A 23,579-nucleotide genomic window follows, 5' to 3' on the forward strand; every position below is an offset into this window, starting at 1 on the left:
TCAAAAGCTGACATCAGATGGGGTGTGGCCGGTCTAGGCCCTGGAAATGAATTCTGGTCTGTTGAAGTCAAACAGTTCTCTGGACCGGTTTGGGATCTAGAAACACAGCAGATCTCACAGAGCCTAAGGCTGTTGACCTCCTGGGCACAGGGCAAGGCCCATCTGTTTACTAGCATTTTGATTTTGGGAGCTGTGGTTGTGGTGGATGAGTTAAGGCTGTGGTTTATAGGGTGTTGCCAGTGATTTAATGTTAAAATTTTTCCCCTTACATTTTGTACATACTTAAGATTGAAAGCTGTGCGTAATTTGTAGGCTGAAAAATAAATACAAAGAAAAATTTCACACAGAAAATAAACGGACACCGGGCAAAAATACATATATTTCTACTCTATTGGCATACAGTATTTTCAAAATATAAATGATAGAGGTAAGCAACTGCAACCTATTTTAGGAATTATTTATAAAAATGAAAATTGTTTCAACAAAGAATAAGACAATCATGGGTGTGGATTCTAAATAAATCAGTGTGGGGTTTTTAAGCTCCTATTCATTAATCAACATGGAAGCAGGAGTGAGGAGACTTCCTTATCCAAAAAAAGAGTAACTTTAAAAATGAGTCTGTGCCTCTAGTATTGTAGGATACAACTATGTTGCATAAATCCACAAATCACTGACAGTTGCATTTATGAAGTTAACACTCTAAGAAGATAGTTTCTCTTATATACAAAGAAAACCTTTAGCACCCCCAATTCAATGGAATTGTACCAATGAAATTCACATAAATATGAAATTCCACACTTTCCATCTCATGCGATGGTAAAAACATCCCGGGCCTTTATATGTTGAACTATTTAACAATATCACCTCACTGGTAAGGTTACTCAATAGTCTAGATTAACCAATACTGGCTGCAGTTCAAGATGCCCTCAGTGTAGGCCTAAAGGTCTAAGCATTTGTGTCCTCTTTGCAGAAAGGAAAAACAAACAAAAACAAAAAAAAACACACACACAAAAAAACCCCACCTATGTTTAGGATCAAATTATTTCATTAAGCTGTTAACAGCCTGCTTCATGATATAACATGTAAAACTCACACAGTCTGTTAAAGTGCTTGTTTACTTTTCACAGGAGGTGGGGAAGTAATCCCCTAGGAACATATATATATTTTTAAATGACCAGAGCACTGTTGCTATTATATGCCTGATGCACTCTTCGTAATGAATGAACGTCAAGCATCCTGATTTGTTTTTCCCTGGGCCTAGGGAGAGGGAGCCCACGAGTGTTTGCAGTGCCTTCCCTTTCTGTACACACATAGGCTGCAGCTGTAGTTAACAAGCACCAGCCAAGAGTTGCTAAGGTCAAGGTCTCAAATGCTACAGCAGGACCAGTTCTCTCCCAAAGGACATTCGGTTACTGAAAAAGAACTTTCTGGAGAAAAAAATATATATATATTAAGGGCTCACCGGCACAACAATTTTCATTCAATAAATAGTAAGACAAAGCATTCCAAAATAAAGTTTATCTGAACGAAGTTTCTTTCAAAGAGGCATTACCAAGTAATAAATCAACTGAAGCAACTCAAAAATAAACAGAAATCCCTCAAGAATGACAAGCCTGGCAGAACTGTATTCGTCACACAGTTTTATTTCATAAACTAAAAGTCCCAAATTTTACCAGCCTTCGTATATTTTATAATAGTTATGAATTACAAGGCAGAATTAAACCTCTCTCCAAAATACACAACAAACGTCTGCCTATACCTCTATGCTCTAACTGCTCTCTCCCCAACCCAAAGCAGCTTACCAGACTCAAGCTAGTCTTCACATTGACCTGCCTGCAGCAAGAGATACAACTTATGCAACTGAAATGTTTGTCCTTCAACATCCCATGTCCACTGAGCTTCCACAGTTAAACATTTTCTAGCCTGGAAGTATACCCCTTTATCACAACCAATTTTTATGTGGTTCTAAACAAATGTAAACAACATGGGAATGAGGTCTACAAACAGCACAGCCCGGCTCCTGGGGGGGAAGGGGTGTCAGCGGTTTTATTAAATGCCAATTCCAAAGAGCATTTCTTAGATGATGGAATACACCCACTCTTCAAAGTGACCACTCCTATTCCCATCACGAGCTGCGCCCTGTTAAACGCCACCAAATTTATTTCAAAGCATTTACTTATCCAAACAACTCTATCCTCCAGTAAGAAAAGGGCCTGCAGGCGTCTTCGTGGATTTGCAGAATGACGTTATTTGATTGACAGATGTCTACTGAAGCCACTGGATGCACATGCAGTAAATGTAAATAGAGCTGCTCACCTCCCCAATGTTACTGAGAAACAGAATATTAAAGCTGATTTAAAATAAAATACCCGAGTGCTCCGCAGAGAATTCTATTAGCCAGTGGAATTGCTTAAAACAATCCATACAGAACGATACTTAAAATCTGTACGGTTAAATTAGAGAGCTGACAATATTAACCATACAAACTGTTTATCCAGATTACACATTCCGTTGTACTAATACTCTTTAACTCAACACAGTCAGTTTTTATCAGCTGAATTAAGGGTATTACTATTAAAGTATGCAAAACTCGAAGCGCAGGGGGAAGGGGGTTGGGAAGCTGCAGGGCATATAACAAAGGAATTGGTACTTTTTCCAAGCGTTTGCCTCAAATGCACTTCGAAACAGAACTGTTGAGTGCACCCCACCCTTTTCCCCAAAGATAAAAGTTTTCAAAGTTCTAATAGGCAGTTCTCTACCCAACAAAAGCAGGATTGATTCTCCCCGCAGGGGAGCATCTAACATGAACACCAACTAATGTCGCGGAGGTCAAGTCCGAGTCCTGGGAGCGAGCTTCTAAGGCAAGAAGTGGCTCCCAGGCCGTCTCCGCGGGCTTCCCGGCTCGCGTGGACGTGCAAAGTTGCCCCTTGTCAACTCCGGCCGGCTCCCCCGTAATTGAAAATAACAGCCACGGGCCAGCCCCTGGCTACTTCCATGGACCAGGCACCGTAGCAAGTGACAGTTACACATCATTACGACCAGAGACAATAATGAATGTAGCACCAGGACCACTATTCATGCCAGCAGTGTCATCTCCGCCTTAACCCCTTCCCCTCCACTCTCTCCGGTGCACACCCACAGCCCACACAGCCCCGGTGCGGCGGCTATTCTCCGAACTCGCTCTATTCCTGGGGGCAAACTACTTCCACAACACCCCCCCCCCTCCAATTCAGCCCTGGTGTTTTATTTCTCATCCTTGGCAACTGTCAGCCAAACACTGCAACCAACAATTCCACTAGGGGTAGAAAAACATTTGCTTAATTCACGGTACTTGATAAGTTTAAAAAAAAAAAAAAAAGAATTTGGGGGTGGGGGGGGAGAAACGTCCTTCTTTCTTCTCCACACATCCGACCGACGCTACTTGCTCTGCAATAGCATCGCCCTCCCTCGGCCCCCTCCCGCTTCCCAACACTTTCCCCCTTTAAGAACATAGACCAACCAAAATGATTTAACTTGAGCAGATGACAGAAGGAAAATAAAACATGTTAAGAGAATACGGTCTGATTTGGGATGGCAAAAAAAAAAAAAAAAAGAGGGGGTTGTTTATTTTGATAAGAAACGGAATCGGCACAGACCTGAACAGAAGCTGCAGAGCAGGAGAAATTGTTTTCTTTCCCTCACACAGAGTCCCCCTCTCTCTCCCTTTCTCTCTCTCGCACACACACGCGCGCGCACACACTCACTCTCGCACACACACGGCGTCACCCGCGCACACTCACACGCACACTCGCACACGCACAGGCAGAGCCTCTCAGCTGCTCTCTGCAGTTCTCAGGAAATGAATGGGGGGCAACCCAGGGAACTGTTGTACTTGCAAATGACTTACCCGGATCACATGATGCGCTAAATGTAGGGTGGGCCGGTGGGTGGAGGCTGCCGAGACGCGAGCCCCGGTCTAGCGTGGGGAGCCTCGCCAGGCCCGCATCGAATTACCCCGGGGCCCAGCCGAGGGGGTTGCAAGACGCCGCTTCTCCTCCCTTGCAGCCCGCAGCTCAGGAAACCGGAGAGGCGCGGGGGGTGGGGTGGGGTGGGGTGAGGTGAGGTGGGGGGGGTGAAAACACCAAACCCCCAAACAAAAGAGCTCCAGGTCCTCCTCCCCAGAAACAAAGCCCCGCCGCTGCGGGCGAGCCCCGGGGTGGGGCCGAGGGCGGGGGCGGCGGCGGGGAGGGGCTCGCTCAGCAGGCGCTAAGTCGCTTTATTGCCATAAAATGGGGCCCCCGAGCCGCTCCGCCCGAGGATTAGGAGGCGGGCTCAGAGTGTGATGGTTGAAATCCCCTGTGGGAAACTAACCCCTCCCCGCTCGCAGAGGTAGAAGGCAACACCCACTGCCCGGCCCTCGCCTCGCCGCCCGGGCCGCCGGGCTGGGGGGTGGGTCCGCGGAGCCTCCACCCCGCCCCACCCCGCCCCACCCCTGCCCCCGCCCCCCGGCCTCCGGCCTCGGCCGAGCTTCCCTTTCACCTGCACCACCTTGCTGCGGCACCCAAAATAACCTACACATGGCCAACGAAGCTTTGGGAGCCGCCGGCCGAGGGGGGCCCGCGGGGCCTCGCGGCGGGTGGAGCCCCCGGATTGCAACTCGCCAGGCGAGGACTCGCGCTGAGCCGCGAGAAAGTCCCCTCTTTTGTGTCAGAGCGCGCAAGGCAGCCTTAGGAAGAGAATTCGGAGGCAAACCGAGCGCGGAGCCCGCTCGGCCGCCCGCCCCCTCCCCGCTCCGGCCCGGGTGGGGGCGTGCAGGGAGGGGGCCGGGCGCCCGAGCCGTCCCCGCGGCTCACCCGCCAGCTAACTTGGAAAGGTGTGGGCGGAGCCGGCTCCAGCGGCCGGCCGAGGCTGCGGGCGCGGCGGCGCGGCGGCTCCCGGGGACCGCCCCCGGGCGCCGGGCATCGCCCGGGTCGGGCAACAATGGGGTCCGGGCAGGGGCATTCCGGGCGGGCGGTGCCCTGGATGCTGGGGTGCGCGCGGGGGGTGGGGCGGGAGGAGGGCTGGGCGAGGAAGGAAGCGGGATCATTGTTTGGGTTCGGGAGCGGCGCACGTTGCGGGCGAAGCGGGGGTGTCCTCCCTCCCGGTGCTTCACCTTGGGATGGATGGGGGCGGGGGAAGACGCATGCCTCGCCTGGGAAACCCGGCAGAAGGGGCGCCAGCCCGTGTTAGTTATTCGCGAAAGCAGGCGAACTTGCAGGAGCGGAAGGAAGCTGGAGCTGCAGACCCCTGCCGAGGCGCCGGGGGGCTGTGGGGCCCGCGGTGTCGGGGAGTCCAGCCCCCGACCCTGTGCCCCAGGAGGGAGGCACAAGAAGCGAGCGGCCCCTCCCTCCCCGCCCCCGCGCCCGGGGGAGCAGATCCGCGGGATTCTGGGGCGGGAGAGAGGAGGCAACGGCGGGGCGCCCGTTCCCGCCGCGGCTCGAAGGGCGCGGGGGTCAGCGCCGCGCCGGAGGGTCGGCGGGGGCGGGGAGGAGACCGGGCGGAAGCGGACGGGCGGGGTGGGGAGGGGGGCCTGGCGGGGCGCGGCGGTCAGCGGTGGAGATGCGAGCGCCACTTTTCTTGCAAACCTAGGTGAGCGCGCTGGGGCTCCCGGGCCCGCCGTCACCCCTGCGCGGTGCCCCTGAGCCCGCCCCGCGCGGGAAACCGCCCCGGCGATGGGAAGGCTGCGAAGGGGAAGTTTATGTTAGGAGAGCAAGATTTGAAGTAATGTGGCACCAAGTGGGGTGAGAAGAGAAACAAGGGAGAGGCCGAGAAACAGGAAATGAGAGCAAAGGAACGACTTCTAGCCAGGAAAAGCCGTGTTCTACATTTTGTGTGGCATTTTCCAAACATCTCTAAAGGCCCGGTGTGCGTTATTAATGAAAACAAAGGCAGTGTACCGCCTGGTGCGGTCTCTGCCACCTGCCACAGTCTGTGCATGGGGAATGCTGGGAAAGGTGGTCCAGCCTGGACGATGAGTCCACAGCCCACTTCTGATCCTCACTGGACGAGTCAGCGGGCCTGCCTCTTAGACATCCGACAGTATTGAGAGGAGGGCTCTGCCCTGCTCTCGGGGTTCCGAAAAACCACAAATGGCCTAAGTGTGACAGTGTCTGAAAATCACAGACCACTCCTTAAGCAAAGTCGTCTTAGAAGACGAGAGCTGTGAGAGCAGGAAGGCGAGGGATGCCCACATCTGAAGGTGTGGGTGCGGCAGGAATCAGGAGCCCCGAAAGAAAATGGGACCTGGAGGCGGAGGGGCCATTGCAGGGTGGGGTCTCTATTTCGGGAAAGCGGCTCCGGACCCCACCCCCTGGTCTAATCACGGTTAACAGTCCCTTACACTGCACTACATCTGGAAGAAACACGAAAAGGCGTGTTTGGAAAACGGTAGACTATCAACAAATGCAGTGTTTAAACGAAAAACTTGCCTCTACTAGAAACACTGTGAAGTTTCCCTCTAGGTGGGGCAGGGAGTGAAGGAAGTGAGTTTAACCGTAAGAGTGAAGGATGCTGTAAGAAATTATGTCATTGTGGCAGTTCTTGTACTAACAGCTCTTTCTCAAAGCTGAGTGGTGGACCGACCATAAATATGTTCTGTAGCAAGTGCTTTTCTGCACGTGGAAAAGCATTCCAAGCTGCACTCCCTTCCTTTGGCAACAGCCAGAGGCATGTAAATAGAATGACAAAAGATCGAAAAGTACAAGACTCCATTCCGGAGAGATAAGGAAATTAGAGGAAGGTCAGTGTTAATATCCAGAATCTGGGTAATGTGGTTAAAAGAAGGGAGTACATCAAATATTAGGGGGAGAAAGTACTTGCCAATTTTTTTTTAATTGTTGACAGATGAGAAAAAACAGAAATGTTCCATTAAGGCAACTCCCCAGATTTAGAGGAAAGGAAGAAAGAAGAAAGATACAAATTTAAAAGGCAGAATCACTTCATTGTGTATGATCTGGGGATGGGTGGGGAAGAGCAAAACCAAAGAATAAAGAAGATGGTTATCACTGAGAGTTAGGATACTGCAGTAAATTATGTGTGTGTCTGTACATACATTTGTGTATATGAACTGAAGTTCCAATTCAGTTCATTTACTCATTCCCTGTATCAAACTTAGCGTTAAGCCAACTAACGTGTGAACAGAAGGGGAAAAGGTAGAAAAATAGTACCCATAGCCTAACAAAAATATGTGCACATCTTTACATTTTTGTCCCTTACCCTTCGCTTCCATTTGTGTGCAGGGATATGAGAAGTCAGAGAATGTAAACATGTCAATTTTTCAGCAGGAATGTATAATTCTAACCGCATACAAGAATGTTTTGAAATTACAGAATCATAAAATTTCAGGGTTGAAAGTATCTTTCATATCCCATTCTTTATGGTACTTCAATTCTGTTTAAAACCAAGATAATTTGGGTCAAAGATGACTCATTTTCCTAAATGCATATACTTCTTTTACTTAGTCTTGATTATTACAAGTACCAAAAGGTGCATGGATTAACAAGGCTGCTAGAGGTTGGTATTCTGAGTTTTTTAAACTTGGTATTCTTTTACCTAACATCTTGTCCCAGAAAAGAGAAGAACCTACACGTACCCCCAAGGCAAGTAATATCTCACTCAGTGTAAACGATAAGGCAGAACTCACAACTAGAGATTTTAAGTTGTTAATGTAAAAATAAATGTTACCTACCTGCAAACTTTTTGTCAGATCTTCTTAATTATACTTCACCAGTGGTAATATTCTGAAAAATTAGTGTCAATGATAGAAAAATCTTTTACAGTATTAAGAGTATTATCTGTACCACACCCTGATTTCTCTAAGGTAAAGACTCTCTTCAGTATCTGTGTATATTTAAAGTTCTTAAGCCTTTGGATTAGTGATGCCAAGGATCGCATGGATGATTTAACACTAATACAATTTCAGGCAGGGATGGGGGAAAATTGAGTCCATTTTCAGAAGTAAAAGCTGTGTTGAAAGACTAGACTTGATTCAAAGTCAAAATAAATGTGACTTCCAAAGCTATAAATAAATCTTAAACTATAGTTTTGACTTTTCCCTGCGGTCAGAAGTGAACGTGTATTGTCAGGTTTCCATGCCCATTTTTTTCACATGTCGTATTTTGGTAATGATGCTCTGCAAAAGGAAGTTTTCCTGTTTGAGTTTGAGAAAGGCATGTAAAAAGCCTTACTAGGAATGCAAACAGCTGGTGATATTATGTGATTACATGGTAAACAACATGTTTTGATTTGAGTGAGGAGCTGTCTGGAAATTAGAGGAAAATGACATTTTATAACTTTGTTTTGTTGCAATCAATACAGTTTGGGTCCTTCTAGCTTAAATATCTTTATTGCGCTCTCAGACGTATCTCTTCTTTTCCAAGCTCCTGCATAGTCATTTCTAGTCAAGTCTCCTGCAGCGCTCCTACTCCCTCCCCCCTACCCCCTCCTCCCCATCCCCCCCACCCAACCCACCCTCCACCCCGCAGCTCTGAAACTCTGGCCTCCTTCCCTCAGGTCCATTCCACCTCACCTCCAGCAAAGCCTTGATTAGAGCATACTTACATTTAAAACCCGAAGTGACACAAATTAGCATCAATACAATAACCATGACATTTGAGGGCCCCACATAGATTTTCATGTATTTCAGACTTCAAACCCAGGTGGATACCCTGCCATGCCCTCTCCTTCCTAGCTGCCTTAATAGATGGTTCACCGCCCCGCGCCCCTCCCCCTGCCCCATTATCGCTATGGAATCGTCCCAAAATGATTCCATGACACCCCACACACAGATATACATATCCCACCCCCTCACCACAAAATTATCTTCCCCTCTTGAGGCTTCTTTTAATGTAATGGAAAGAGTACCTTTTTGATTCTCCATTTTTTCCACCCATTTAAATGATATTCCCCATACTTGGAAGGATTAACGTTTATTGGGTCCTCACTTGGGCCAGTATGAGATACACAGCAGGAGATAACCTACCTGGCCCAAGTAGGCATCCAGCAAGTGTTAATTCCCTCACTTATCACTAGGGTACTTTCACTAAATACTATTGGCGCTCCTAGATAGGTAACCCATTTGAGAACTGAAGATGCACCTTAACCATGTTTTTAGCCTTTCCCCATCACAGTATTTTGTACATGGTAGATGATTAGTGAAATGTTTGTTGAGCCAATTAGAATAACATACAAAATTGGAGTGACATATGTTAAAACACAATATAGCTGAAAACCTGAGTTTCCATTTGGGGGCACATATTAAAAACAACAAGCAAAACTGAAATGTGTTGATAAACACCTTTTGAACATGGATTCTGGCAACTTTCTTTTAAATTAGAAGTCTTTACATACAGAAATGTATCAGATTTGGAACACATTTATCTAATTTTGTTGTCCCTATCATATTTAATCATTTAAAAATGATCCAATCAATTATACTATTTTTTCATTTTTTAAGTAGAATTGTATTAAATATAAATTTTCATAACCAGAGTGAAAATTCATAGGAAAAGTTGTTTTTCAAAATGGCACTTTGTGAGGTGCCTGGGTGGCTCAATCGTTGGGCATCTGCCTTCAGCTCCGGTCATGACCAGGGTCCTGGGATCAAGCCCCCCATCAGGCTCCCCGCTCTGCAGGAAGCTTGCTTCCCCTCCCACTCCCCCTGTTTGTGTTCCCTCTCTCACTGTGTCTCTCTCTGTCAAATAAATAAATAAAATCTTAAAAAAAAAAAAAAGAGGCACTTTGCAAGTCTTTAGATTGCAAATGTTAGAGATATAATGTAATAAACAGATAATTTGCATTTTTAAAATATAACAAATTGAGGCATTATCAGATTTGAAATATAGCTATCCTTGCCTTTTTTATTTTTATAATTAGAAATTATGCCCCATGGAAATAATTTAATTCAGCTAAAGTGTACATAGTTTGCAGAATACCACTTTAATTTCATGCTATATACAAGACACTAGCCTCAGTATTATAAGCATACGAAGATGAGCTTAGATAAAAGTAATGAATAACTATAATATAAAATACAGTTACAGTACTCTGGATAAAGTTGTATCTGTTAGGTAACACTAAGAAGAATGGAGAGAGAGCCTTTGTGGAGGTTAAAAATTTCTTCAAAAGACATTTTTATTTTTTAATAATATGAACTATGTCATGTGTGTAAAATAATATATGACATATATATGTTATGGCACATTCCTGTGGCCTCTTCCTAGCTTAAGTAATAGAATATTTCCAATACTCAAAGCCCCCACTCTGGTCATGCCAGTCACATCCCTCTCCTAGCCCTACAGGGGTAACTACTGTCTTTTCTGACTTGGGGTTCATAATTTTATTGTAATTTTTTATATCTTTTATTTTAATATAAAGTCATCATAATCATTATTTGTCCTAGTAGTGAATTGCCATTATTTATTTAGCTTATCCCCACCACAAGAATTTTCTCCAAATTTTTACAATTATACTTAGATTATAGTGACTATCTTGGCATCTTTCTTTAAAAAAAAAAATTTTTTTTTAGATAGTCTCCTCTAAGTTGTTCCCAAAACAAAGATTATGAATTTGTTTTTACTGTTCTAGAAACATACTGCCAGATTATTGTTCAAAATTATTCTACCAACTTAACAATGACCACATCATATATCTGAGAGTACCATCTTCCCTGTGTTCTGGCTAAGGTGTTCTGGTTAGTTGAGTGGCGCTTCAGAGAAAAAAAACAAAAAACAAACAAACTTTAAATTAGCAAACAGAAATAGCTTGCATTTTAATTCTTTGATTAGTAGGAACTGAACTCTAGGACCAGGTAACACTGGTAGGTAGAAAGCTTGGGCTGAGTCAAACTGCTCTTGCCACAACTTGCTACTATAGGAAACCAATGACGCAACAGCTGCAAAAGATATTACAAATTCAGACTAAAATTCAACAACCTATTATTTTGGGAAAGGGGTACAAGGAAAAGAAAATAGAAAACAACGTCTCATATTTCAAGTCTTGGTAAGAAGTGAAAAGAAAGGTCTGAAGAGTAGGAAATTCAGGAGTTCGGGCATGTTTACAGTTCTGATAACACTGGAAGTCATGTGAATAGATCATTCATTCTATCCAACTGGAAGATAAAGAACTGATTAGAAAAGAATAGAAAGAAAAAAATTAAAACCTAAAACTTGGGAATAACAGAACAGGAAAGGAAGATCTAGGGGAAAAGAGAAGGAAGGGAAGGGAGAAGATCACTGATTAAGTATCGCTTTATTTTCCTTTGCAAAGAACAGAAAACTTGACTAATGGCGGCTGAAGATACATACTTTTGGTCTCAACTTCTCCTTCAACAAAACAAGAAGCCAAAGGGAGGCAGCTCCAGTTGGGGACTGTACAGCTGCTCTTTGGTGCCACGAGGCCCCAAAGCTCATTTTGTTTCCCTGTTCCCCTTCTTAAAGTGTAACTTCTTTTTCTTGCCCCACTAGGAAGAAAGAAAAAAGCTAAAGGTGAAGGCCAAGTTTTAGAAAGTTTTCTAGAAGCCTCACCTGTTACCATCTGCTACTAATTCATTGGCCAAAATTGGGTCACATGACTTCATGGACACCAATTGCAGGGAAGTAGGCAAGGAGAAATGGAATCTGGGGCATTCATCGGGCAGTGTCTGCCTTTTTGTTACGTAATTGTGCAGAATGTTTTAGTTGCAAGATGCATACCGTTATGTTGCTGAGGGTCTCTTTGGACTTGTTGCTGGCAGATAGCTAAAAAAGGAGACACATGCCATTCGGCTTAAGAGTTATTGACCCATCATTGTAAAAACATCATTTCATAAACTATCAAAAAAAAAAAAAAAAAGATGCTTCTTTACCTGAACTTTTCCCACATAATGTGGTTTTAAAAAATCATTGAGGTGCACAAACCATAATGTAGTTGATTCTAGATTAATCCATGTATGAATTACCTAAGGCAAAATGTGAATCCCAGCTCCGCCTCACCTAGTTGTGTAGTCTGGTCATGGTTCATCTTCCTACTGCATCGATTTACATCGAGAAATGAACATTAATTTTTTAAAAGTTGAGTAAACAGGCTGTAATTAGAAAGGTAAATACCAACTGCATTTGTATTTCACACTCAAATTTTACTGAGTCAGTAGTGAAAGAGCTTGCACCTGTGAACAGAATGTTCTAAACTGATTCTGGTTCTCATCACTTGATTGAGTGGCCCTTGACAGCTCACCTCATTTTTCTTGGTTTTAGTTTTCCTCCCTATACACGTGGGGCAGTACCTTCTTTATAAGGAGATGAAGAACTAATGAGGCCGTACATACCTTCCTCTACGAGGCTGTAAGCTCTATGAGATCTGGCAAGAACTGTGCCCAAACACTTCTCAGATGTCCCACCAGTGCCTTGGGCAGTGCCCAAAACACAAGTCCTCAAAACTTTTTGAAGGAAAAATGAAAGCAACTTCCAAATTATCTAGCACATACCCACACATTGTGGGTGCCCTATAATTATTTTTTCCATTTTATTTTATTTCTTTTCAGTGTTCCAAAATTCATTGTTTATGCAAAACACCCAGTGTTGCATGCAGTACACGCCCCCATAATAATACCAACCATCAGTGTCACCCAACCCCCACCCCCTCCCTTCCAAAACCCTCAGTTTGTTTCTCAGAGTTCACAGTCTCTCATGGTTTGTCTCCCCCTCCGATTTCCCCCAACTCACTTCTCCTCCCCAACTCCCAATGTCCTCTGTGTTATTCTTTATGCTCCACAAGTAAGCAAAACCATTTGATACTTGACTCTCTCTGCTTGACTTATTTCACTCAGCGTAATCTCTTCCAGTCCTGTCCATGTTGATACAAAAGTTGAATATTCATTCTTTCTGATGGAGGCATAATACTCCACATCTTCCCTATCCATTCATCCATTGACGGGCATCTTGGTTCTTTCCACAGTTTGGTGACCGTGACTGTTGCTGCTATGAACATTGAGGTATAGATGGCCCTTCTTTTCACTACATCTGTATCTTTGGAGTAAATACCCAGGAGTGCAATTGCAGGGTCATAGGGAAATTCTATTTTTAATTTCTTAAGGAACCTCCACATTGTTTTCCAAAGTGGCTTCACCAACTTGCATTCCCACCAACAGGGTAAAAGGGTTCCCCTTTCTCCACATCCTCTCCAAAACACGTTGTTTACTGTCTTGTTAATTTTGCCCATTCTAACTGGTGCAAGATGGTCTTCAATGTGGTTTTGATTTTAATCTCCCTGATGGCTAATGATGATGAACAGTTTTTCATACGTCTGTTAGCCATTTGTATGTCTTCTTCGGAGAAGTGTCTATTCATGTCTTTTGCCCATTTTTTGACATGATTATCTGTTTTGTGTGTGTGTTGAGTCTGAGGAGTTCTTTATAGATCTTGGGTATCAGTCCTTTGTCTGTAGTGTCATTTGCAAATATCTTCTCCCATTTGTGGGTTGCCTCTTTATTTTGTTGACTGTTTCCTTTGCTGTGCAGAAGCTTTTGATCTTGATGAAATCCCAAAAGTTCATTTTCACTTTTGTTTCCTTTGCTTTTGGAGACATATCTTGAAAGAAATTGCTGAGACATATCTTTTTTTTAATAATTTTTTTAAAAAAGATTTTATTTATTTATTTGTCAGGGATAGAGGGAGGGAGAGTGAGTGAGCACAGGCAGACAGAGAGGCAGGTAGAGGCAGAGGGTGAAGCAGGCTTCCCGCTGAGCAAGGAGCCCGATGCAGGACTCGATCCCAGGACGTTGGGATCACAACCTGAGCCGAAGGCAGCCGCTTAACCAACTGAGCCACCCAGGCGTACCTTAATAATTTTTTATGCTGAGACATATCTTGAAAGAAAAAGGTTACTGCTATGTTCTCCTCTAGGATTTTGATAGATTCCTGCCTCATGCTGAGGTCTTTTATCTATTTCAAATTTATCTTTGTGTATGGTGTAAGAGAATGGTAGAGTTTCATTCTTCTACACAAATCTGTCCAATTTTCCCAGCACCACTTATTGAAGAGACTGTCTTTTTTTCCACTGTATATTTTTTCCTGCTTTGTCGAAGATTATTTGACCATAGAGTTGAGGGTCCATATCTGGGTTCTCTACTCTGTTCCACCGGTCTACGTATCTGTTTTTGTGCCAGTACCATGCTGTCTTCATGGTCACAGCTTTGTAGTAAAGCTTGAAATCAGGCAACATGATGCCCCCAGTTTTGTTTTTCTTTGTCAACATTTCCTTAGCAATTTGGGGGTCTCTTCTGGTTCCATACAAATCTTAGGATTGTTTGTTCTAGCTCTTTGAAAAAGGCGGAATTTTGATTGGGATGGCATTGAAAGTATGCATGGCTCTAGGTAGTATAGACATTTTAACAAAGTTTATTCTTCCAATCCATGAACTTGGAATGCTCTTCCATCTTTTTGTGTCTTCTTCAATTTCTTTCATGAGCGTTCTGTAGCTCCTCGAGAACATATCCTTTACCTCTTTGGTTAGGTTTATTTCCGGGTGTTTTATGGTTCTTGGTGCTATAGTAAGTGGAATCAATTCTCTAATTTTTCTTTCTATATTTTCATTGTTAGTGTATAAGAAAGCAACTGATTTCTGTACATTGATTTTGTATCCTACCACATTACTCAATTGCTGTATGAGTTCTAGTAGTTTAGGTGTGGAGTCTTTTGGGTTTTCCATATAGAGTATCATGTCATCTGCAAAGAGGGAGAGTTTGACTTCTTCATTGCCAATTTAAATACCTTTTATTTCTTTTTGTTGTCTGATTACTATTGCTGGGACTTCTAGTACTATGTTGAACAACAGTGGTGAAAGTGGTGCCCTATAATTATTTATTTTCCTTTTATATTAGCTTTGTTGTTAGCTTGTTTAATACAAATAACTTATTCTTCGTTTACTATTAAAGTATGCCTACAAGAATAGTAAAGCTGTTTATAAAGAAAAATCATCTAAAGGAACATACAAGATCTCTGCATATTGACTAAGATGTTTGAACCCAGTTAATTCAATTAGCAAAGATTAGTATTTTCTCATATTTGGGATACATCTGTTTTAACTGACCTATATTTCAAGTCAGACTACATATAAAGTTCAAATAATTTAAACTATATCTATGACTTAAAACAACTTTATTCTTTGAAAAATAGACATTAAATAAAGAATTTTTCTCTCCCTCCTTCCCTTCTTCCTCCCTTCCTCCTCCTCCTCCTTCTCCCTTTTTAAGACAGGGACAAATTGTGGATAATCTATCCACTAAGACTTAGGTTTCCCAGTTCTGAATTTTTGTCTAGTTTACCAATTAGTTTTTTGAACCTTTTATACAAAATTTGAAAACAAATTCATTCCTAATTTCAGATAAAAATGGCCATGGCAAATGAAGGAACAGAACAAAAACCTTTCTCAGGACAACACTAAACATCACTACCTCTTTTTGAAACTGACACTTGTTAAATCTTTACTATGTGCCACACACTGGTCAAAGCATTTTACATACAGTTTATTTACCTTCACAAGAATTCTATGAACTTCTTCGGGGCTGGCCTTGTCAAACCACTTTAAGTTGCAAGCCCCACAAGCACTCCTAACCTCTTTCCCCTTTATCTTTCTCCATAAGCCACTTATCACCATCACCATCAGATACACTGTACATTTTGCTTTATTGTCGTTGCTTCTGCCTATCCCTCTCCAGCCTACCTCCCCAAGATTGGGAGTTCCAAAGTGCAGAGGATTTTTCTCTGGTATTTGCTGCTGCAGACCTGGTATAGTAGGCACTCAATAAATACTTGAAAGGGAACAGCACAGATGAGGATTTTGAGGCACCTGGTGCTTTCATATCGTCTCTCTCTCTCTTAGGTTTTATTTATTTATTTTAGAGAGGACAGCATGCACATGCGTGAGCAGGGGGAGGGAGGGCAAGAGGGAGAGAAACTGAAACAGATTCCCCACTGAGCATGAAGCCTGAGGCAATGCTCCATCTCAGGACCCTGAGATCATAACCTGAGCCAAACTCAGGAGTCCGTGGGTTAACCGACTGAGCCACCCAGGTGCCCCATCATTTTATCTTCAAAACAACAATTACAAGGATTTTGTGCCATCTGTCATCAATTGTTATGATATAAATCATGCCTGTGTAGCTCATTAACATGAAAGGGCTTGATAACGTCTGCAGCCCCAGCAGCTAAAAATGGGTCTCAGCAACTTAACTGGGTGGTGTGAAATCATGAGAGGAGAGAGAGCTTCTTTGAAAATGAGAATGAAACCAAGGCAAAGAACACTGAATACAGGGCCATTGGCTATTGCTACTGTATCTACAAATTTGTGTATTACTTCTATTTAAATAAACCACTGACTGACTGTTTAACTAAAATACAGTGTCACGCCTTCATATTTCTTTCACATCAATCACTGAAATATTCGCTGTACATAAGGAATTCTTTAGTCTCAGGAACCGAGCAGTGTAACATGGCGGAATAAATGTATGGCTGAACACTGTCAATATTTTAACTACTGAGAGAGAAAAATGAGATGGAATCATAATATTTTCATCCTCACATTATGCCCGGTACTTTTATGCCTAAGTATTAAGATGATAGGTGCTATAGAAAGGGTGAATAAATACAACAGAGGAAGTCTATTTAGTTATTTTAGAGCTGTTGTATTGAAATACTGCCTTGTTTACAATTTTCAACTCCACAAATCCTCATCAATTATTAAATATTTTCCTCATTGAATTAAGCAGGGCAACTGTATTTTCTCAGGAGAAAACATCAGGTGAAACATAAGGCTTACTTTCAACATACAAAAATGCTCCTCTATGAGTGAAATTCCTTGGGTTTATTACACTACCCTTCCCACCCCGACCCTAAGCACAAAGTACACATTCTATTTATTACATAAAAGGACAAAGAATTTAAATCCCGTTCTTTATTTCTCTGAAACTGGAAGCAGTTCTTTCCAGTCGCAATGACAAAACAAAATATCTCATACAACTTAACCACCGTTTTCCAGGCATTGTGCTTGATACTGTCCTGGCTGACTCCAGAAAGGTTGCAAAGAAGATAAGCATAGGCAAAAGTCAGGGAGAGGAAGTGACTTGTCACATCTTACAGTGCAAAATGCTATGTGATCCTTCACCATCAAACATTCGATTTCTTTTCAGTGGGATGGCTATATTAACATCTCATTTGCTCATTTATCAAAATTACTCATTAAAAAGTTCGGTTGAGTAGTGTTCTATAATGATACAATTTGCTATTAGCATGCTTCTTTGTTTCATTATGAGTTATGCCCATTGTTTATATGGCTTTTTGCCTGCTAGAACTGTTATCCACATGCATGAGTTCACTGGGCAGCCTCCTAGACAAGAAACATATGGCTGGGTCTGCTGCGAAAATCTAGATGCACACCACACGTAATTCTATCCTTTCGTGTGCACGTGTATTGACTTGTATCCATTTGTGCACATCAACATTTAGGACCTGTATTTCTTACTAATGAAAATATTTATATAATATAACCCCCCAAATACTTATAAATACCACTTTTATTTACTAATAGGTAATCAAGCTGCAAGGAAATATGCCATTTTATCTAGAAGCATCAAAGTTAGAAAGGGGAAAGGCGGTCCTCTTGGATTGGGCAACAAGCCCTAGACTTCAGGTTTTTAGCTCCTATTTCTGAACCTGGTCTTGGATCAGTTTCCAAGATTCATAGCAGACATATTCAAGCACATTTTAAAGCTATATTCAAAATGTATTTTTTATTCTTTGCATCACAAAGTCGCAGAAATATCTTCTTACAACAAGCAAGCAAACTTAATTCTTTTAAACTTCAAATCTAAAGGGAGGTTTTAATTTTAACTCAAACATGTTTGTTTGTTTAAAAAAAAAAAACGTACACACACACAATTGCCGTAATTATCTTGGAATTTTGTCAAGGTAGCATTCTTTGAAAATTGTTAGGGCCAGATCTTAAAGTGAGCATAAACCAGGTACTTAAAGGACATTAATAGCTAGCAAGTCACATCTAACTTAAAGGGGGGAAAGGTTTAAATGGTCAGAGACCTTTGGATAAAAAAGCACATTAAACGAACATCTTAACCATGGAGTTATAAATATGTCAGAAACATGCTTTCCTGCTGCTCCAGGAGTGGAATGATTTTGCCATGTTGTTGACCTTTACTAAAGTCAGTTAACCCTTTAGTAACCTTTATTTTCCCATCAGGAGCAATACCTGCTTGGAAAGGAAATGCGAGACCACAAATCTAAAATGATATTATTTTGTTACTATTATTATCCCCAACAGAAAAGCCATTCCTTTCTGCAATAATGCAGCACAAGTTTGATAAACCTCTACAGTAGACTGTCGTCAAAATCTTGGGGAGAAAACAGATGAAGAAAATCAGTGAGGAGTAGTGGGTTTGCATCGTACTTTTACGAACCAAATCTATTTGTATTACATGTTTTGTTTTAAAAACATTCTTAATTTAATTCCTTTTCCCACACCGTTAATAAAGAACCAACATTGCTGCTTTACAATTTCAAAGGACTTTTAATTTAGAGAAGTGCTCCATATCAGTTACTGCATTCTCTTGTTACAGTACGCATGTAAAAAAATCAATGTGCTAAGTGCTTGATGTGTTTTATCTCATTTAATCCTTGCAATAGCCAGTGAGGTAGGGGATATCCTCTCTGTTTTACAAAGAAGAAAACCGAGATCCATGGAGGTTAACCTGTTTCCAAGGTGACCCGGCAAGTAGGAAATGAAGCTGAGATTTGCTCCTACGTTAATGGACTTCCGGTAAGCACTCTTAATCACTGTGTATTCTGTTCCCACAACTGTGAAGGAAATCTTTCAGTGGACACTTAGATACTGAAGTGTGAAAGGCTTGCCGGGATCTCCCAGCCTGTGCATGTCAGGTTTGAGTTCCTGGAGCTGAGCACGTTGTTCTTCCCATGGGCCTGAATTGTCATGAAGGCTTCTTGTACCCCATCATGGTTCATGGATGAGGAACTTCAGAGAACAGCTCCGTGTTGTTCCTGTACACACCAGGCCATCCTGCCCCGGGGCTATGCACTTGCTACTTTCTTTGCCTCTTGCCTCATGGTTTACCTAGAGAGTTAAGTTTTGCATCTAGTTCAGATGTTGCCCCTTGCGGATGGAATAGGGGTGACTTCCAGAGCTTCTGTCGGGTACTGGGGGGCACCTTGGTGGTGCTATAGTTGTGGCAGTGATTTTCCAAACTGGATTCCATGGAACGGTGTTCTGGAGGGTGCTAATAGGTGGTGCTACACTAAGACTTCAGTGCTCTCAAGCATCTGGAAAAAACTTGGTTGTACAATGTTAAACATCTTTCCTTAAAGAAGATGTGGTAGCAGCTGTTAACCTGTTCATTGACTCTAGCAGAGAGAGCCAACGTAGTATACAATGGTTCCCCAAAATATTCCATCAAACACATTTTTTTTCAAACACATTTTTTAATAATCTGGGAATATTTTCCCAAGAAATAGAAGTCCCCCAATGCTTACTTGGGATATAAGCACTGCCTGGTAATCTTAGACATTTCCTGACCCATTGACTCTTTTATACCCATCTCATCTCACACTTCCGAACCTTATCTTCCATGCTCACTGTCCGGTGATACAGCTTTGCTTCCTATTTCCCTGAGAGAACAGAAGCCCTCAAGAGCGGGTTTTCCACAGTTACCCATGTTTTTACGGCTCCACCTTCCCTTGTGATACCATGAACAAGCCATCAGTTCCCCTCTCTAAAGTCAGCTCTTCCCCCCAGCATTACGGCCCTGTCTTCTCACCCCATCATAGATATTCCTCCAGGAGCTGTTTCCTCACTTCTGCATCGCCAGGTTTTCCTCCTCCACTGAGTCATGACCCCTCAACACACAACATCCTATCACCTACCAAGTCTTAGAAAACAAGCTTAAAAATCATTCTCCTGACCACATAGTCTCCTCCAGCTCCTGCCCCGTATCTATGCTTGTGATAACAAAAGCCTGCCAAGAAGTGCCCACTTTTTTCTGTACTCCATTTCTCTTCTGCCACACTCTTGAAACCAATTCACACTTCCATCCCCACCACTCTACTAAAATTACACTCACGAGGGTCAATAAAAATTAAATGTAGGATTTAAATCTAGAGGCAAGGGGTGCCTGGGTGGCTCAGTCGGTTGAACATCTGCCTTTGGCACAGGTCATGATCCCAGGGTCCTGGGATGGAGCCCCTCACTGGGCCTCTTAATCAGTGGGGAGCCTGCTTCTCCCTCTGCCTGCTGCTCCCCCTGCTTGTGCTTCCTCTCTATCTTACAAATAAATAAATAAATCTCTTTTAAAAAAATATAAAAATAAACCTAGTGGCAAATGCCCAGTCTTTAACTTGGCCTATCAGTAGAACTTGGCACAGATAGGTCAATAAGATGAAGTTTAACACTGACATCAACTGATGGGTAAAGAGAGAGTTTAACACCCTCTCCTCCTTAAAACATTTTTTTCCCTTGCCTTCCAGAGCAAGACATTCTCTCATTCTTTTCTCCCTTCCCCCAGCTCATTTTTCCAAAGCTGGAGTGCCCACATTCCCTGTTGGATCTCTTAACTATCTCTGCCTACTCCCTTAGTGATCTCATCCAGTCTTATGGCTTTAAAGGCTATCAATACGGAGATGATATCTGGAAGGGCCCTTAACTCCAGACTGATATATTCGACTATCAACTCTAGAGCTAACCTCCTATGCATATGGGCACCTAAAATTAAGTTGTCTAAAACTAAGCTCCAGATCTTATCTGACCCCACCCTAGCCCTAAATCTATTCCTTATAGCCTTCTTCATGTCAGCCAATGGCAATTACTTCTTTCCCCTCACTGGGTAAAAAGCTTAGTGTCATTCTTGACTCACTGACTCAGAGTTGTCCTATGGTCAACCAGCAATTCCTATTGACTCAACTTTCAGATTCGATCTAGAATTGGTATGCTCTCCTCACGTCCATTGGTACTACCCTTCGTCTTTTACTTACTTAGTTTATTGCAAAAGCCTCTGACACTGACTCCCTGCTTCTATCATCCCCTCCTTACACACATTTCTCAGGACATGATTCAGAGATACCCTCTTAAAACAGAAGATCTGATCTTATCACTCTTTGGCTCAATGCCCGCACAATGGCGTCTCACTCTTTATAAGCAAAGCCTCCACAGACTTCTAAATAGTATGTCAGGGTTACCTGCTACCTTCTCCACATCCCTTCTCCCATTCTTCTCCCTCCCAGTTTTCCACCCACTCTGGCCTCCTTGCTGTTCCTGAACACGCCAGGCCATCCTGCCCCAAGGCTATGCACTTGCTGCTTTCTTTGCCTCATAGTCTTGGCCCTGAGATCTGGGCCTGTGCATATCCTCTCCTCTGGTGGTCTCCTCACCTAGTCAATGAGGCCTTCCCTCTTAAAACCTTTTGAAATATAGCAGCTTCTTCCCTACCTTGTCCCATCTCCCTTCTCTGGCTTATTTTTCTCCATATGTTAACATCAACGGTAAACACAATGTATTTTTTATTTTCTATCTCCCCTAGCTAGATTGTAATCTCAATAAGAATAAATCTTTTGTTGTTTTATTAGCTAATGTACACACATTGCCTAGGAGAGTGCCTGGAATATAGTTGTCACTCGATAACTATCTACTAAACTTATTGAATGAATTAATGAATACCAATCTAATATATGGCAAAGGAATTCTTCTACCCAAATATCATCATACATGAAAAGGCTTAACACTCATACATTGAACACTGGTGTCTTTAATAAGCAAGCTTTGTTTTCATGAACGAAAAAACGAAATACCTAGTAGCATTATTAATCAGTTATAATATAATACAATAGTGCTTGTCCTGATTAATAATTTTAGGATTATAATAGGTGATGAGTTTATTCACAATTATATGATTATAAACTCATTTAGGCATTTTACAAGTGTGGATAGGGAATTAGTTTAGGTTCTGAGGGATGAGTGAAGACTAAAGACTAGTAGTTCTAAGAAATAGTCTTGAGAGCACAAAAAAAGTGGTACTTTGGGGCATTTTCACATCACCATTTACATGTAAAATTATAATTCCAACTGGGTAAAAAAAAAAAAATGTGATTAGGCACTTATAGTCAATAGACAAACCTGCCGCAAACTCAGAAGAATCTTCAAATGGAGGAGAAAGTCAAAATAAACAGTAAGCAATTCTGGCCAGGAAATGACTGAAGCTCATAAACACAAGATTCAGGAAGAAGTAACCCACCCCCGGTGAGTCTTGGAGTCATTGCGGCAGTGATGTGAAGAATGAAGATAGCTCTTTACATGCTAATAAAAGTTACCAACCCAAAATATGAGGACTAAAAAATTATCTGTAATTAACTTGCAATGCTATAAAAATGCATGTTCAAAAGGATGAGAAAGAAATACAAAGTAAGACTTGTGGCACCCCTAGAGAGTAAAATCAGGCAGTTCATAATGGAAGAGTGTTTCACTTTTGACAGTATTTTCCAAGAAAGAGGGTGGCCTGACTTGGGAATATAAATAGATGTTCTGGTACAGTCCTTTAATGGAGAGAAAAGCAGTCCACTGAGCTCCTACAATGTGATGAAAATAGCTTGCAAGACCACCCAACACATTTACTTGATCCCAGACTTCCCAAGCCATATTTTAAAAATTTGGTTCCTCAATACAGGCTGGTTGGCAGGAATATTAAGCTAAGTTTCTCATTATTAATTATTTAAATATCATCCTGGTACAAATAATTCATGTGTGACTTGGGGGCTAGATGAGCCTGTTTTCCTTTCCAGGCAAAATTACGAACTTAATCAATTCTTCTAGAATGCTCCCTTCTTGAACATTAGTCTTTTACTCCACCACAGTCCCATAATTATATTACCTCTTTCAGAACCAAGGATTTTATTTGCCAGTACTTTTGTGCCACCTGATAAACTAATAGGACATTTTAAAGATGTTTGCTTCTTAAGACCTATAAGTTGATAAAAACCAAAGCATAAAGCGGCGCTAGGGTGGCTCAGTGGGTTAAGCCTCTGCCTTCAGCTGTGGTCATGGTCTAAGGGTGCTGGGATTGAGCCCCGCATCAAGCTCTCTGCTCAGCAGGGAACCTGCTTCCTCCCCTCTCTCTGCCTGCCTCTCTGCCTACTTGTGATCTCTGTCTGTCAAATAAATAAACAGAATCTTAAAAAAAAACAAAGCATAAAGTTCAGATGAAAGTGGAATGATGTAATAATGTAATAATAATTGGTAGCTATCATTTATTAAATGTTTGCTATATACCTGTTACTTTTTTTTTTTTAAGATTTTGTTTATTTATTTGACAGACAGAGATCACAAGTAGGCAGAGAGGCAGACAGAGAGAGAGGGGGAAGCAGGCTCCCCGCTGAGCAGAGAGCCCGATGCGGGGGCTCGATCCCAGGACCCTGAGATCATGACCTGAGCGAAAGGCAGAGGCTTTAACCCACTGAGCCACCCAGGTGCCCCTATACCTGTTACTCTTAATATGTATATTGTGCTTAATTTTCACATAG

General features: G+C 42.5%; 1 protein-coding gene across 2 annotated transcripts in view; it reads right to left on the reverse strand.

Moving 5' to 3' along the window:
- The window catches only part of KLF12 (KLF transcription factor 12), a 429,124-nt gene extending 424,676 nt beyond the window's left edge, over positions 1 to 4,448 (reverse strand). Inside the window, exon 1 of one of the 2 annotated variants that reach the window (XM_059378144.1) lies at positions 3,887 to 4,448. The gene's annotated coding sequence lies outside the window, so the exon portion shown is untranslated. Of the gene's footprint in view, positions 1 to 3,635; positions 3,815 to 3,886 lie in introns of those variants that run through there. The other variant, XM_059378145.1, reaches the window with a different exon arrangement.
- Between the last annotated feature and the right edge of the window lie 19,131 nt (positions 4,449 to 23,579).

Source organism: Mustela nigripes, chromosome 15 (genome assembly GCF_022355385.1).
Source record: "Mustela nigripes isolate SB6536 chromosome 15, MUSNIG.SB6536, whole genome shotgun sequence".
Lineage (NCBI taxonomy): Eukaryota > Metazoa > Chordata > Mammalia > Carnivora > Mustelidae > Mustela > Mustela nigripes.